The sequence below is a fragment of the Dryobates pubescens genome, chromosome 26 (genome assembly GCF_014839835.1).
Source record: "Dryobates pubescens isolate bDryPub1 chromosome 26, bDryPub1.pri, whole genome shotgun sequence".
NCBI classification, from domain to species: Eukaryota; Metazoa; Chordata; class Aves; order Piciformes; family Picidae; genus Dryobates; species Dryobates pubescens.
In genome coordinates this window covers 1857800-1875502 of record NC_071637.1, presented here as the reverse complement: position 1 = coordinate 1875502, position 17703 = coordinate 1857800, and the positions used below count along the sequence as shown (strand labels likewise).

Below are 17703 nucleotides of genomic sequence, written 5' to 3'. Positions count from 1 at the left end.
CCTGCCAGGGCAGCCTCTTCCAGTGCCTGAGAACCCTTTCCATAAAGAAATTCTTCCCAATATCCAGCTTAAACTTTCCTTGGCACAACTTGAAGCCGTTTCCTCTTGTCCTATCACTTGTTGCTTGGTTAACAGACTGACCCCCACCTCTGCAACCTCCCTGCAAGGAGCTGTAGAGGGCCAGAATCACAGAAGCATTCAGACTGGAAAAGAGCCTCAGGATCACTAAGTCCAACCTGAAACCCTTCTCTGCAAGGGTCAGCCCTAAACCATATCCCCAAACACCACATCCAAACCACCCTGAAACACATCCAGGACTGGTGACCAAACCACCTCCCTGGGCAGCACATTCCAATCCCTGACCACTCCTGCTGGGAAAAGTTTTTCCTAATGTCTAGTCTACACCTCCCCAGTTGTAGCTTTGGGTCTCTCCTCAGCCTCCTTTTCCCAGCTGGTGTTCCCTTCACTGGGTTAAGTGATGCAGTGATTGGAGTCACATAGGAAAGCAGAAAGCTTAGTGTGAGGTGGTGTTGGGTGTAGTTGTTCAATATCTTTATTGATGATTAGGATGAGGGGATTGAATCCATCATGAGTAAGTTTACAAATGACACCAAGTTGGGGCAGGAGTTGATCTGTTAGAGGGTAGGAGAGATCTGCAGAGGGACCTTGACAGGCTGGACAGATGGGCAGAGACCAACAGGATGGCATTCAACAAGTCCAAGTGCCAGGGGCTGGACTTTGGCCACAGCAACCCCAGGCAGTGCTACAGGCTGGGGGCAGAGTGGCTGAGAGCAGCCAGGCAGAGAGGGACCTGGGGGTACTGGTTGACAGTAGGCTGAACATGAGCCTGCAGTGTGCCCAGGTGGCCCAGAAGGCCAATGGCATCCTGGCCTGCATAAGGAACAGTGAGGCCAGCAGGAGCAGGGAGGTCATTGTGCCCTGTGCTCAGCACTGGCTAGGCCACGACTTGAGTCCTGTGTCCAGTTCTGGGCTCCTCAGTTTAGGAAGGATTCTGAGTTTCTGGAAGGTGTCCAGAGAAGGGCGAGGAAGCTGGGGAGGGGTCTGGAGCACAGCCCTGGGAGGAGAGGCTGAGGGAGCTGGGGTTGCTTAGCCTGCAGAAGAGGAGGCTCAGGGGAGACCTTCTTACTCTCTGCAACTGCCTGAAGGGAGGCTGTAGCCAGGTGGGGGTTGGTCTCTTCTCCCAGGCACCCAGCACCAGAACAAGAGGACACAGTCTCAAGCTGTGCCAGGGGAAGTTTAGGCTGGAGGTGAGGAGAAAGTTCTTCCCAGAAAGAGTAATTGGCCATTGGGATGTGCTGCCCAGGGAGGTGGTGGAGTCCCCATCCCTGGAGGTGTTGAAGAGGGGATTGGATGTGGCACTTGGAGCCATGGTTCAGTTGTCAGGAGGTGTTGGGTGACAGCTTGGACTGATGATCTCTGAGGTCTTTTCCAACCTTATTGATTCTCTGATTCTGTGAAGGCTGGATCCCCTGCTCATCTCAGCTGTCATTTGGGCTTCACTTCCCCTCGTGGAGGTTCCCCCTCTCCCTCCCTGCTGCCCAAGTGGTGCTTCTGTTGCATTTGCTGTTTATTTTCTTCCTCGCCTGGGGGCTGCCGCCGGAGGGTGTCTCCTTGCTCTGCTGGCTGCTCCTGATGCTTGCCTTTCCTTGCTAATCCCAATTGTTTCTGCCAAAAAGCTCTGGGTGGTGTTATGTAAACCTCGAATCGCAGGCTAACGCTCTGAGCCCGCCGCTCCCGAGGCGCTGGATGCGATTCGCTGATGCTGCCACCAGGCACGGCGTGCCAGGGCTCCCCTTGGCACGGGGTGCCACCAGCCACACCAGCCACAGCCATCCCAGCCAATGCTGCTGTCATCACGGGGAGCTTTAGTGGGAGGATTGGCAGCATGCTGTATGTTGGGGCAGGAGTTGATCTGTTAGAGGGTAGGAGAGCTCTGCAGAGGGACCTAGACAGGCTGGACAGATGGGCAGAGTCCAACAGGATGGCATTCAACAAGGCCCAGTGCCAGGTGCTCCTCTTTAGCCACAACAACCCCAGGCAGAGCTACAGGCTGGGGGCAGAGTGGCTGGAGAGGAACCAGGCAGAAAAGGACCTGGGGGTGCTGGTTGACAGCAGCTGTACATGAGCCAGCAGTGTGCCCAGGTGGCCAAGCAGGCCAAGGGCATCCTGGCCTGCATCAGGAGCAGTGTGGCCAGCAGGAGCAGGGAGGTCCTTGTGCCCTATGCTCAGCACTGGTTAGGCCACACCCAGGGACTGCTCATGCAAGAGGGCTGCCGAGTGGCTCAGCCAGGTCAGGGTTTCACACCACCTGCAAGCCTTGTCCCACCTCAGCTCTGAGTTTCCCTTGCAGAGAAATAACCACCAGAGCAGGAGGAGTGACAGCTTAGGGCTGCTTCAGAGCCGATGAGCCTGTAAGCAGCAGGTATCTTCATGCTGCTTAGCAAGGCTGACATTTAAAAATCACCTTAAAGAGATCAACTGTGCTCATGCAAAGCCTGCCTTGGATGCCAGGGGAACCTCAGGGAGCGATGGACCCAATGTGGAAACTCACAGTAATTGCTCAATGAGTTTGTGGTGGCTCTGGGAGGGCAGGAGACAGCTGGTGTGCGGCTGGAGAAGAGGAGACTCAGGGGTGACCTTATTACTCTCTACAACTACCTGAAGGGAGGTTGTAGACAGACGGATGTTGGTCTCTTCTCCCAGGCAAGCAGTACCAGAACAAGAGGACACAGTCTCAGGCTGCGCCAGGGGAGATTCAGGCTGGATGTTAGAAAAAAGTTCTATACAGAAAGAGTGATTGCACATTGGAATGGGCTGCCTGGGGAGGTGGTGGAGTCGCCATCACTGGAGGTTTTTAGGAGAAGACTTGACGGGGTACTTGGTGCTGTGGGTTAGTTGCTTGGGCGGTGTTGGATTGGTTGATGGGTTGGACGCGATGATCTTGAAGGTCTCTTCCAACCTGGTTTATTCTATGTATTCTATGTATTCTATGCTGGGGCTGCTCCCTTCAAAGCCTGCTGGCTGCAGCTGCTGAGGGCATCCAGTGAACCTTGGTGTGGGCCACCTGCACTTCTCCTGAGTGGGACCTGAAGGCACAGGTGCTGTAAAACAGCAGTGAGAGATGGTGCTACCATCGTGGAGTGGAGGAGACAAGGAGCATGCTTGCTCCATGTGGAGAAAATCCACTTGCTTCCTGAGAGCTGCAGATGTCTCTCCATCATTAGAGGTGCTGGTGGGACTGGGGAGGAAAAATGAAGCCCCCTGCGTAAGTCACAGATCTCATCAATGCTGATCAATACTTGTGTGGGTGTCAGGAGGATGGGGCCAGGCTTCTGTCAGTGGTGCCCAGTGACAGGGCAAGGGGTAACAGACACAAGCTTGAACATAAGGAGTTCCAAATAAGCATGAGGAGAAGCTTCTTTAATTTAAGGGTGACAGGGCCCTGGAGCAGGCTGCCCAGAGAGGTGGTGGAATCTTCATCTCTGGACACATTCCAAACCTGCCTGGATGAGTTCCTGTGTGACCTTCTCTGGGTGAACCTGCCTTGGACTCAATGATCTCCAGAGTCTCTTTTAACCCATACTATTCTGTGACTGTGTAAAGTAGCATGAATTAAGTATATTATTAAACAGCATTTTCTTTACTGTCATTAAGTGAGAAGCTTTTGGGGGCAGACAACACCAAGTGGGGAGCAGGAGCTGATCTGTTAGAGGGTAGGAGAGCTCTGCAGAGGGACCTGGCCAGGCTGGACAGATGGGCAGAATCCAACAGGAGCAGGGAAGTCATTGTGCCCCTGTACTCTGCATTGGTTAGGCTGCAATTTGAGTCCTGTGTCCAGTTCTGGGCCCCTCAGTTTAGGAAGGACATTGAGAGACTTGAAGGTGTCCAGAGAAGGGCAACGAGGCTGGGGAGAGGCCTTGAGCACAGCCCTGTGAGGAGAGGCTGAGGGAGCTGGGGTTGCTTAGCCTGGAGAAGAGGAGGATCAGGGGTGACCTCATTGCCCTCTACAACTACCTGAAAGGAGGTTGTAGCCAGGTGGGGGTTGGTCTCTTCTCCCAGGCACCCAGCACCAGAACAAGAGGACACAGTCTCAAGCTGTGCCAGGGGAGGTTTAGCCTGGATGTTAGGAAGAAGTTCTACACAGAGAGAGTGATTGCCCATTGGGATGGGCTGCCTGGGGAGGTGGTGGAGTCTCCATCACTGGAGGTGTTCAGGAGGAGGCTTGATAGGGTGCTTGGTGCCATGGGTTAGTTGTTTAGGTGGTGTTGGATTGGTTGATGGGTTGGACGCAATGATCTTGAAGGTCTCTTCCAACCTGGTCTATTCTATGTATTCTATCCTATTCTATTCTATTCTAATGTGGCCAGCAGGAGCAGGGAATCATCCTGCCCTGTGCTCAGCACTGCTTAGGCCACACCTTGAGTCCTGTGTGCAGTTCTGGGCTCCTCAGTTTAGGCAAGATGTTGAGTTTCTGGAAGGTGTCCAGAGAAGGGCAAGGAAGCTGGGGATTCATCACATTGCTGCACAAGCTGCTGTTTGCCAGCAGTGTCTCCTTCAAGCCAAGCAAAAACCACAGTGACATCTACCCTGTGGTGGAGGGCAATATTTGCTGTCCCCTTTCTTTTGTGCTGCTGGTGGCTTGATTAGAATCAAGTTACCTTTGTGTTGTCTTAGTTTAAGTCAAACCAGGAGAACAATGGCTGTTGTTATGTCTCTGTTAGGGATGTTGTTTGAAAGCACTCTGAGCTTACAGCAGTTGAGTGCAAAATTAATTTCTCCTCTGGAGCAAATAAACCCTGGTGGGGCTGAGTGCTGGGAGCTGACAGCTCGATGTGGGGATGTGCATCACAGACAGGTCTCCAGGGGCTGCTGCTTGATGTAATTCCTCATGCTCCTTCTCTTCCCTCCTCCCTTTGCTCACCTCGCCCCAGCAAATTGGTTAGAGCATTTACAGCTGAAACTGGAAGGCTCTGGGCAGGAGAGGGGAGGGCAGGGCAGGGCAGCAGCAGCTCTAACCAGGGGTGGAGTGAGCCAAGAAAGTTGTCAATGCTTTAAACGTCCCCAGATGTCAGCACATGAGAAAAGGGATTTTGGTGAAATGTCTTTTGTCATCTGAACACCAGCTTGTACTGGCAGCCTGGGGCTTTTCTAGGCTCTCTTTTCTTTGTCTAATGTCCAGCTCTAGAGTCCTCAGCACAGGAGAGATGTGGACCTGTTGGAGCAGGTCCAGGGGAGGCCACAGAAATGATCCAGGAGTGGAACCCCTCTTATGAGGCCCTCTGCTTGGCTTTGACTTTTATGAAGGTAACTGAAGGTGCACCAGGCTCCTCACTCCTCCAGGAACACAAGGGATCTTGTATGTCTTTGGAGAGCAGGCTTGCAGCCCTGAGGAAGCACTTGAAGCCAACCCTGGCCTGGGCTGATCCCCAGCAGTGTGGGCAGCAGGGGCAGGGAGGGGGATTCTGCCCCTCTGTTCCACTCTGCTGAGATCCCAGCTGCAGTGCCCACGGAAAACAAATCTCCAGGCCACCTAACGGTGTGGCAGGAGGCTGCTGCAGTCCAGGCCACCTGCCTGCCTCCTGGCCTCTCACAGAAAACAATCAGCCCTTGCTTTTTGTTTGTTTGCTTTTGTTTCCAGTGCAAAAAGTGACACTTTTGACAAGCAGCTAAACACAGTAGAAAGGAGCTGAGATCTCTTTGTGCAGAGGTGTCAACGTTTGTATTTCAAGCTCCAAGTTGCCATTAGTTGGTTAGAGCTGAGTTGTGAAAGCCTCCTGCTGGAGGGATTCCTCCCTGGCTGTGGATGGGAGCTGTTCTCTGGGAAGGGTTGTGTGTGACGTGCTGCTGATGTAGGTCTGGGCTCTGGAGCTCCTCCTCTGCAGCCTCCCCCAGGATGAAGGCTGGATGTGGTGATGCCCTTTCCACAGCGCTGGGGCCAGCTCTGGTGTCCATCTGGAGGCCACAGCAGTGCTGGGAGGGCTGGAAGCTCTCTGCTGTGAGGACAGATTGAGAGAGCTGGGATTGTTCAGCCTGGAGAAGAGAAGGCTCTGGGGAGAACTTCTTGTGGCTTTTGAGTGCTTAAAGAGGCTGAGAAGAAAGCTGGGGAAGGACTTCTTACCAGGGCCTTTTGTGACAGGACAAGTGGTGATGGCTTCAAACTGGAAGATGCTGGATTTAGATTAGACATTAGGAAGAAATTCTTCCCCAGAGAAGTTGTGGAAGCTCCAAGCCTGGAAGCGTTCCAGGCCAGGTTGGATGGGGCTTTGAGCAACCTGGTCTAGTAGGTGGGGTCTCTGCCCAGGCAGGGAGCTGGAACTAGCTGATCTTTCAGGTTCCTTCCAACTCAAACCACTTTATGATTCTGTGATGGTCCCCATAAACAATAGCAAAGATGGACAACCAGTGTGGCTCTGTGTGTATGTAAGGGAGGGAGAACATGGTGCATGGTACTCTAGACCTGCCCTGTGAGCTGAAAGAGGCCAGTATCCAACACAAGACTGTTCCTCCCTGCTGCTGCTGGGGAGGGAAATCAGGGTTCTTGCAACTTCTGTGCTTGATGAGATAGCTGCTGGGCTGCAGTGACTTCCTTCACTGTGATGGAGGATTTAGAATCACAGAACTGTCAGGGCTGGAAGGGACCTCAAGGATCAGCCAGTTCCAACCCCCCTGCCATGGGCAGGGACACCTCACACCACAGCAGGTTGCTCACAGCCACCTCCAGCCTGGCTGCAAACACCTCCAGGCAGGAGGCTTCCACCACCTCCCTGGGCAACCTGTGCCAGGCTCTCACCACCCTCTTGGGGAACAACTTCTTCCTAACACCCAGTCTGAATCTCCCCATTTCTAGTTTTGCTCCATCCCCCCCAGTCCTATCCCTCCCTGACACCTTCCAAAGTCCCTCCCCAGCTTTCTTGTAGGCCCCTTCAGATGCTGGATTTGCTCCCTGGGCAATCATTACACAATCATAGTACAGGTGTGATGCAAGTGAGGGGGCATGGTTTAAACTCATCTTCAGCTCCTGAAGACACCTAGAGAGTTGAATGCCATCAGCACCCTACAACTGCTCTGCAGAGCCAGCAGTGTCTCAGCAGCATTGTCTTCAGAAGAGGCTCTAAACCCCACAGGAGTGCTCAGACATCCCTCGTGGGTTACAAAAGTGGGGCTGGAGACATCAAAGAATCAATTCTGCCTCTGAATTCCCTGGACACTTTGGTCAATTACTTTGTGGTGTAGTCTCCTGAAGCACGGAGGGACATGGTCCTGAAGAAAAGGACTTGGGGGTGCTGGGGGAGCAGAAGCTCAAGAGGAGCCAGCAGGGAGCACTTGCAGCCCAGAGAGCCAAGCAGAGCCTGGGCTGCAGCAAGAGAAGTGTGGCCAGCAGGGCCAGGGAGGGGATTCTGCCCCTCTGCTCCACTCTGCTGAGCTCACAGCTGGAGCTCTGGGGCCAGTTCTGGAGCCTCTGTGCCAGGAAGGCTCTGGAGGGGCTGGAAGGCGTCCAGAGAAGGGCCAGGAGGAGGAGCAGAGGGCTGGAGCTGCTCTGCTGTGAGGACAGACTGAGGGAGTTGAGGTTGTTCACCAAGGCTCTTCTTCCAGTGATGGTGACTCCACCACCTCCTTGGGCAGCACATCCCCAGGGCCAATCTCTCTTTCTGGGAAGAATTTCTTCCTAACATCCAACCTAAACCTCCCCTGGCACAGCTTGAGACTGTGTCCTCTTGTTCTGGTGCTGGGTGCCTGGCAGAAGACACCAACCCCCACCTGGCTACAGCCTCCCTTCAGGGAGTTGGAGAGAGCAAGAAGGTCTCCCCTGAGCCTCCTCTTCTGCAGGCTAAGCAACCCCAGCTCCCTCAGCCTCTCCTCCCAGGGCTGTGCTCCAGACCCCTCCCCAGCCTCCTTGCCCTTCTCTGGACACATTTGAGCATCTCAACATCTTCCTTAAATTGAGGACCCCAGAACTGGACACAGGACTCAAGGTGTGGCCTAACCACTTCCCTCCCCTCCCCCCCCCCCCCCCCTTCCCCCTCCCCAGCACTCAGTCTTCTGAGCTAAATTAGCCTGGCAACCTGTTCCACGCCTGCCTTTAATAAAGCACTTAGTTAATCGACGATGCAGAGCTCACAAAGCTTGCGAGAACCTGACACGGGGTATCACAATATTATGATATCTAACAGCCAAACCCTCCCTGCATTATCAACTTACCTTCCCTAGCACGGAGGAGGCAGCAGCTGAGGCATACACCCCCCACCCCCCCCCCGAACGCTTCAGTGTGACAGAGCTAAAATTGAACTTGGCAATTGCGGCATTGTGCAGGGGGGAAAGCTGCTCCCTCTAAATCAGCTCCAGTAATCACAGGGTTTAAAATTAGTCACTTACTATTAGCTCTGCCAGGGTTAGCATATGCTGGAGAGTGAGGGAGAGCGAAAAAGGTAGAGGAGCAGCTTCCAAAGACAAAGTGCAGGCTTCAAGCCCGCCGCTGGAACGGGCTCCCGGTGGGAGGGTTTGAAGTTCAGGGCGAAGCGAGAAGGGGGTTTGGGGGCTGGGTTTGGGGGTTGTTTTTTTTGGGGGGTGTGGGGGGGCACTCTTGACAGAAGGGTTTGTGGAACACATTTAACGGCACGTTGCAGCCGCAGCTTTTGAATGCTTAACGTCCTTCAGGCAGCACCTTCGCATCCTCCCGAGACCTTCCCCCGGGGTGCGGGGATGAGTGAATTGACATCTCCCTCCCCCACTCCTTTACAGGACTCCCCCTTCACCCCCTCTTCACAGGACTCCCCCTTCACCCCCCCTTCACCTCCCCTTTCCCCCACCCCCGCTCCTTCACAGGGCTTTCCACACCACCACCCTTGGAGGACTTTTACCCCCCACACTGTAATGGATTTTTTTCATCCCTCCTTTACAGGATTTGTCTCCCCCCCTTTAGAGGACTCCCCCCCCATACTGCTTTGCAGGACTTCCCCCCTCTCCCCCCCTCCTTCACAGGACTTTCCCCACCACCACCTTTGCAGGACTTTTTTTACCCCCCTCCTTTATAGGATTTTCCCCTCCCCCTTCTTTATACGATTTTTCCCACCCCCCCCTTTACAGGATTTCCCCCCCCCCCCCCCGGTACTTTACAGGATTTCACCCCCCCTGCTTTGCAGGACTTTCCCCCTACCTCCTTTGCAGGTCCTTTTACCCCCTGCTTTGCAGGACTTTCCCCCTACCTCCTTTGCAGGTCCTTTTACCCCCTGCTTTGCAGGACTTTCCCTCCCTCCCCCTTTAATAAGATCCCCCCCACCTTTATAGGATTTCCCCCCTCTCCTTTGTATGACTCCCCACCCTTTATATGATTTCCCACCCACCTCCTTTATAGGATTTCACACCCCCCCTCCTTTGCAGGACCTTCCCCCCACCCCTCCTTTGCAGTATTTCCCCCCCACCCCCCCTTTGCAGGACTTTTTCCTCCCCATACTTTACTGGATTTTTTTCCCCTCTCCTTTACAGGACTTCCCTCCCTGCCTCCTTTATAGGATTTTGCCCCCCCCACCTTCATAGGATTCCCCCCCCCCCCTTCCATAGGATTCCCCCCTCCCCCCCTAATAGAATCTCCACACCCCCCCTTCATAGGATTTCCACCCCCCCCATAGGATTTCCCCCCCTTTACAGGATTTCCCCTCCCCCCTTTACAAGATTTCCCCCTCTCCCCTTACTTTTCAGGATTTCCCCCCCCTCCTTTGCAGGACTTCCCCCCCCTCCCCCCCTTTTACAGGACTGCCTCCCCCTCCTCCTTTACAGGATTCCCCTCCTCCTATACAGGATTTTTTTCTCTCCCCTCCTTTACAAGATTTATTCCCCCCCCCCCTTTAAGGGTCTTTTCCCCCCCCTTCCTTACAGGATTTCCACCCCCCTCTTCCTATACAGGATTTTTTTAGCCCACTTTCTTTACAGGATTTTTTTCCCCTCCCCTCCTTTACAAGATTTATTTCCTCCCCTCCTTTACAGGATCTTTCCCCCACCTCCTTCACAGGATATTCCCCCCCCCCAGCCATTCAAATAGTTTGCAGAGCTCCTCAATGCCAGCCATGGGGGGGTGGGGGGGTGGAAACCACCACATTAAAAAAAAAGGAAACAGCAGGAGAATGTTTTAAAATCACTCTGGGGAAGTGAAAGGGCTGCTCAGAGCAGAGCCCAGAAATTAGCAGCTGCTCTGATTGCTGGATTTTTCTGCAATGCAAAATGCATGGAACTTGCTGCCCTGACACAGAGGGGAGTCCAAAGCTACTGCCTGGGATTCTGAATGAGGGAGGGAGGGAGGCACAATGTCTGCTGTGGGGCACGGAGCCGAGGTGCCTCTGGAGGAGAGCAGGATCACAGCTCACAGGATGTGAGAGGTTGGAAGGGACCTCCAGAGATCATCCATTCCAACCCCCTCTGCCAGAGCAGGAGCAGAGGATCCAGCACAGGTCACACAGGAACACATCCAGATGGGGCTGGAAAGGCTCCAGAGAAGGAGACTCCACAACCTCTCTGGGCAGCCTGCTCCAGGGCTCTGAGCGCCTCACAGTCAAGAAGTTCCTCCTCATGTTGAGCTGGAACCTCCTGTGCTGGAGTTTATATCCATTGCTCCTTCTCCTATCCCAGGGTGCAGCTGAGCAGAGCCTGTCCCTGTGCCCTCCCTCCTGACCCCCAGCCCTCAGCTATTGATAGACATTTATTAAATCCCCTCTCAGTCTTCTCCTCTCCTCCCCAGGGCTCTCAGCCTCTCCTCCCCAGGCAGTGCTGCAGTCCCTTCAGCATCCTTGCAGCCCTCCTTTGGACTCTCTCCAGCAGACCTCTGTCCCTCTTGACCTGGGGAGCCCAGAGCTGGATGCAATATTCCAGGTGTGGCCTCACCAGGGCAGAGCAGAGGGGGAGGAGAACCTCCCTGGCTCTGCTGGCCACACTGCTCTGAATGCAGCCCAGGACCCCCTTGGCCTTCGTGGCCACCAGGGCACATTGCTGTCTCATGCAGAACTTGTTGTCCACCAGCACTCCCAGCTGCTTCCCCCCAGGGCTGCTCTCCAGCAGATCACCTCTTGACCTGTACTGGAAGCAGCTCTGCTGGGATCAGCTGGTGGCTGTGTTGTCCAGCCCTGTCTCGACAACACCTCTGGACCACATTAACATTTGCAACTTAATGTTTGAAGGAATCCTGTTGTGGTCTCAGTGACACATGGCTCTGGCCAATCATAGAATTGTTTCAGTTGGAAAAGCCTTCTAAGATCATTGAGCCCAGCTGCCAACCCAGCCCCACCACGGCCACTAAACCTCATCCCCAGGTGCCATGGCCACAGCTTTCTTCAACACCTCCAGGGATGGTGACTCCACCACCTCCCTGGGCAGCCTGTGCCAATCCCTGACCACTCTTGCAGCATTTTTCCTAATCTCCAACCTAACCCTCCCTGGCACAATCTCAGGCCATTTCCTCTCCTTCTATGACCTGAAGCTAGGGAGGAGAGACCCCTCCTCACTCCAACCTGCTTTCAAGGGGTTGTAGGGAGCAATGGATGTGAATGGGTTTATTTCCTTGGAGAGCTTTCAGTGAGGGGTGGAGGTCAGTAGCTGGCTCACTGCAGGGTCCATGCTCCTTGCTCTGGACTTCCTGAGTTGGGAGGACCTGTCACCCCATGGTACCTCATGTGCTCACAGGGGCCTCGTGCTGCTGGCTCTTTGTTGTTGGGATCTTGCTCTCCATGGGTAATTCTGAACAGAGAATCACAGGTTTGGGTTGGAAGAGACCTTTCAAGGTCATCTTGTCCAACCTCCCTGAGGTCAGCAGGGACAGCTGCAGCTAGAGAAGGTTGCTCAGAGGCCCAAAGAGCCTCACCTGGAATGGTGCCAGGGATAGGGCATCTCCCACCTCTTTGGGCAGCCTGGGCCAGGGTCTCACCACCCTCAGTGGAAAAAATGTCTTCTTTCTCCCTAGTGATGGTGGAGGAGATGGCACAGTCTTCTCAGATCCCTCAGCCTGGGCTGGGCTTCTGCAGGCAGAGGATGCTTCTGGTACTTAATCACTTTTCATGTGCCTCAGTCTCTCCTTTCTCCCTCCCTGTATCCCCTGTGTGGAAGGCAGGCTGTGTTCTGCTGGCGCTTCCCAGCTGGGTGCCATCCCTGGCACTCAATCTAAACCTGCTTTTTCCTGACTCCATCTGTAGTTGAAGGTGGATCCCTGTGCTCTGCAGTCCTGCCTCACCCTGGCAGCACCCCCACACTCCTGCAAGGCAGTTCCCATCCCTCTCTCCTCTTTCCCTGCCTGACCTTCACATTCTTAATGTAAGCTGTGCTGACTTTTGTGGGTTTTCTTTTCCCCCACTTGCTTCCTGTCCATACTGGTTTGTTCAGTTACAGCCACATCTGGTTCCAAAATAGTCAGCTTGTGTCTTGGTTCTAATCTCAACAGAGTGGAAATGTTGCAGCAAATCTGAGCTTTGGTCTTTCTTTACTTTTAGTCCCCTCCATGTGTCCTAATTACTTAGTGCAGCTCCTTCAGCCAGCATGCTCGAGGATGCTCATGCTCTGGCAGGGAGAAGGATCAGGTCATGTTTGGTTTTCTCTCTTTCTCTTCTTCTTTGCATGATCTCTTTTCTTTTTATCTAGTCATTCTGCCCCTGTACTCGGCACACCTTGAGTTCTGGGTCCCTCTATTCAAGAAAGATGTTGAGTTGCTCAAACGTGTCAGAGAAGGCAACAAGGCTGATGAGGGGTCTGGAGCACAGCCCTGTGAGGAGAGGCTGAGGGAGCTGGGGTTGCTTAGCCTGCAGAAGAGGAGGCTCAGGGGAGACCTCCTTGCTCTCTGCAACTCCCTGAAGGGAGGTTGTAGCCAGGTGGGGGTTGGTCTCTTCTCCCAGGCACCCAGCAGCAGAACAAGAGGACACAGTCCCAAGCTGTGCAGGGGGGAAGTTTAGGCTGGATCTTAGCAAGAAGTTCTTCAAAGAAAGAGAGACTGGCCATTGGAATGGGCTGCTGAGGGAGGTGGTGGGATAGACATCCCTGGGGGTGTTTAAGAAGAGCCTGGATGAGGCATTTAGTGCCATGGCCTAGTTGAATAGTTAGGGCTGGGTGATTGGTTGGACTTGACGATCTTGGAGGTCTCCTCCAACCTGGCTGATTCTGTGACTCTGTGGGGAAACAGGAGAAGCTGTGTCCAGCAGGGCCAGGCCATGCTCCTTGTCCATGTCCAAGTGACACCCCAGACAATGCTTTGATAATCCAGGTGCAGCCCTATCAGGCAGAGGGATGGGAAAGTTAACACCCAGGGCTGTTTGGGTGCTGCTCCCTGGCCGTGCCCGTGAGTGATCGCAGCTACTCGCTGTACCCTGTGATAAAGAGGGAAGGCTGTGAAGGTCACTGTGCACAGATGAGCCTATTTCCCAGCCTCCTGGGGACTTGGTGTTTTGGAAATGGGCTCTGTTATTTGTCTCCCTAGCAGCAAGGTGTTACCTTATCACCCAGATAAACCTTGCTGTGCTCTGCTACAGGATTTCGAGCTCCTCCGTTTCCACTGCAGGGCAAATTGGGCCCCATGCTCCCTGCCAATAATTTCAAGATTCACACTGAATTTATCAGGACATTCAACACCTCCATTGAAACTACAATTCTGAGGTTATGGAAATGAGCTACAAATGAAAGTCACAACTTAGAGGGGGGAAAAAAAGCAAAAGAAAAAGCAGGAAGCATGCCCTGTAAGTGAGGAAAAAGCTGTCACTGGCACTGTGAAGCAAGAGAGGTATAAATAGGGCACGGGGTTAGAAAGCAGGAAATCTGTGTGCTGCTGGGTTTTACTTGGAATTCCTTCTGGTGACCCTAGATAAGGCTGTTAACCCCTGGCCCTGCAGACAGCTGTACGTGCTCCCCGCAGGCTCTGCTGCTGGCTTTGGGGGCTGCCTGCCTCAGCTTGCAGTCTGAAAGCACAGCAGCTCCATCAATCATGGCTCTGTGGGTTTCATGCTGGGGAAGGATCACTTGGCTGAGGAGCCTGGCTTGCTCAATATTTCCTGGAGAGGATGATTCAGGCTTTGTCCCCACACTGCATGGCCTGGGGAGAGACCACCTCGTGGTGAAGGGTCCATCCTGCAAGCAGTGAGAGAAGGGTAGGCAATGTAGATAGAGCACCAGTTCCTCCTGCACATGGGCTCCATGCCACTGATGAGCACAGCTTGGTGTTTGGTTTGATTGCTGTGTGGGTTTCATGCTGGGGAAGGATCACTTGGCTAAGGAGCCTGGGCTGCTCAATATTTCCTGGAGAGGATGGTTTAGGCTGTGTCCCCACACTGCACGGCCTGGGGAGAGACCACCTCGTGGTGAAGGGTCCATCTGGCAAGCAGTGAGAGGAACTTCTTCACTGTGAGGGTCACAGAGCACTGGAATAGGATCCCCAGAGAGCTGTGGAATCTCCTTCTCTGGAGGTTTTCAAGACCCCTCTGGATGTGTTCCTGTGCAACCTGTGCTATGGTCCTGCTCTGGCAGGGAGGTTGGACTTGATGAACTTCAGAGATCCCTTTCAACCCCTAACATCCTGTGATCCTGTGATCCTGTAATCCTGTGATGCTGTGAGGGTGGGCAATATGGATAGAGCAGCAGTTCCTCCTGCAGATGGGCTTCATGCCACTGATGACCACAGCTTCACGGCAGCTTTGATTTCTCCAGAGAAGATAAACAGCCTCAGTTGGGAGGGACTTTTTCTTGTCTCTTGTGGTGGACCCAAGAAAACATCCCTGTCCAGCTCTGGAGGTCTCGGCACAGCAGAGACATAAACCTGTTGGAGTGGGACCAGAAGAGGCCACAGAAATAATTGGAGGGCTGGAAGCCCTCTGCTGTGAGGCCAGGCTGAGAGAGGTGGGGTTGTTCAGCCTAGTGAGGAGAAGGCTCCAGGGAAACCTTCTGGTGGCCTTCCAGTGCTTAAAGAAAGCTGGAGACAGACTTTTTATCAGGGTTTGTTGTGGCAGGACAAGGTGATGGTTTGAAACTGAAAGAGGGAGATTCAGAAGGAAGACATTTTTTCCACTGAGGGTGGTAAGACCCTGGCCCCGGCTGCCCAGAGAGGTGGGAGATGCCCCACGCCTGGCACCATTCCAGGTGAGGCTGTTTGGGTCTCTGAGCAACCTGCTCTCGTTGCAGCTGTCCCTGCTGACCTCAGGGAGGTTGGACAAGATGATCTTGAAAAATCCCCTCCAACCCAACCCTGTGATTCAGTGTGAGACAGTGCCCTGGGTGTCCTTGCTCACAGCCTGTACAGACCTGGAATTGCAATGTCGGGACACAAGGGCAGGTTTCTGCCCAAAAGCCACTATGCTCTTTCAAGCTCCTTTCAGCTGTGTCTAATTGTGTTGCTGTCCTGGTTTGGGCTGGGCTGGGGCTGATTTTCCTCCTCGTGGCTGGTGCAGGGCTGTGTTTGGGGCTGGTTGTGAGAACAATGCTGATAACACTCTGATGTTCAGCTGCTGCTCAGCGCTGTTTGTGCTCACTCAAGGACTTCTCAGCTTCTCAGGCCCTGCCAGCCAGCAGGCTGGAGGGGCACAAGAAGCTGTGAGGGGGGGACAGCCAGGACACCTGACCCAAACTGTCCAGAGGAATATTCCACAACATGTTATCAAGCCCAGTATATAAAGTGGGGGGGAAGGCTGGCTGGGGACCACTGCTTGGGAACTGGCTGGGCATCAGGCGGTGAGAGGTGAGCCATTGCCTTGCACAGCACTTCTCTGAGAGACCCTAATTCTCTTACTAGTGCTGCTGCCATTCATGAGCTTTTCTTCCTTGGCTGTCCTTTATCTGTCTCAACCACAACTGTGAGTTGTTCTCCTCATTCTCTCCCTATTCCTGCTGGGAGGGGTGAGAGCCTAGCAGCTGCATGGTGCTGACTTGGTGGCTGGGCAGCAAGGGATGTATCAGCAGAACACAAGCTGGGGTTTCTCAAACCCTTCTGCAGGACTTCTTTTGTACACTTTTACACTTATTTTACACTTGTGTACCCCAGATTCAATGATAGGCCAGAGGGAAACCATCAAGGTTGTGATGGAAAAGCCAGAGAGACAGTACAGATCATCACCACAAAGTGTCTTGGCCACGATAAGATGTGGGGATGTGCATTACATCACATCCTCCCCAGCTGGAGCTGCAGGTGTTGGAGCTTCCGGGGGGTATGTATAGGAGCCTGCTCTGGATCTGCCTTCCCTCCTGCCCACCTCTACCAAGAAAAGTGTGTCCAGAAGGTCTAGGGAGGTTCTCCTTCCCCTCCGCTTTGCCCTGGTGGAGACCACACCTGGAGTGTTGTATCCGGTAGTGGGAATTGCTAACATTGGGAGGGGGCAACAGCTGCTGCTTTCCAGGCTGTCAGTGAGAGCAAGACAGAAAGGGACCTGGGGGTACTGGTTGATAGTAGGCCAGCAGTGTGCCCAGGTGGCCAAGAAGGCCAAGGGCATCCTGGCCTGCATCAGGAACAGTGTGGCCAGCAGGAGCAGGGAGGTCATTGTGCCCTGTGCTCAGCACTGCTCAGGCCACACCTTGAGTCCTGTGTCCAGTTCCGGGCTCCTCAGGTTAGGAAAGAGGTTGAGCTGCTGGAAGGTGTCCAGAGAAGGGCAACAAAGCTGGGGAGGGGTCTGGAGCACAGCCCTGTGAGGAGAGGCTGAGAGGGAGCTGTGGTTGCTTAGCCTGCAGAAGAGGAGGCTCAGAGGAGACTTCTTGCTCTCTACAATTCCCTGAAGGGAGGACACAGTCTCAAGCTGCACCAGAGGAGGTTTAGGCTGGATGTTAGGAAGAAAATCTTCATAGAAAGAAAGATTTGTCTTTGGAGTGTGCTGCTCAGGGAGGTGGTGGAGTCCCCATCCCTGGAGGTGTTGAGGAAGAGACTGGATGAGGCACTTGGTGCCATGGTTTAGTTGATTAGATGGTGCTGGGTGATAGGTTGGACTTGATCTCAAAGCTCTTTTCCAACCTGGTTAATTCTATTCTATTCTACCCAAACTATCACTCAGAAGATGGCTCCTGCTTATTTTTCTCCATCACTAGTCCTGGCACCAAGGAGCTCATCTGGCCATCCTTGGTGGCACACCATGGGAGAGTGGTGAGACAGCCTGGCTTGGCCAGCTTGACCTGGAATACTGTATCCAGTTTTGGGCTCCCCAGTTCCAGAGAGACAGAGATCTGCTGGAGAGACTCCAGTGGAGAGCTGCAAGGATGATGAAGGGACTTGACCATCTTTCCTATGAAGACTGAGAGCCCTGAGGCTGTTCAGTCTGGAGATGAGAAGGCTGAGAAGTCTGTCAATATCTGAGGCGTGGGTGTCAAGCTGAAGCTTCCAGGCTCTTTTCAGTGGTGCCCTGTGATAGGACAAGGAGCAGTGGGTACAAGCTGGAACCCAGGAGGTTCCACTTCAACATGAGGAGAAACTTCTTTACTGTGAGGTTGCTGGAACCCTGGGGCAGGCTGCCCAGAGAGGTTGTGGAGTCTCCCCTGAAGTGTGTGACCCGCCCCAGGCGATCCTGCTTAGGTAGTGGGGGTTGGACTTGATGATCACTACAGGTCCCTTCCAACCCCTTAGATTCTATGATTCTATAATCTGGAGGTGCTTTGGGTTTGGTGGTGGAGTCCCATGGCTGGGCATGCCCCAGCACTGCTCCACCAGCCAGCTGGTGGCATGTAGCTGTGGAGAGCTCATGCCACCGTGGC

The 17703-nt window shown here is 53.8% G+C and overlaps 1 protein-coding gene across 1 annotated transcript in view; it reads left to right on the top strand.

The window, feature by feature from the left end:
• The window catches only part of TOX2 (TOX high mobility group box family member 2), a 243177-nt gene that overhangs the window by 25326 nt on the left and 200148 nt on the right, over window positions 1–17703 (top strand). The window lies entirely within an intron of this gene.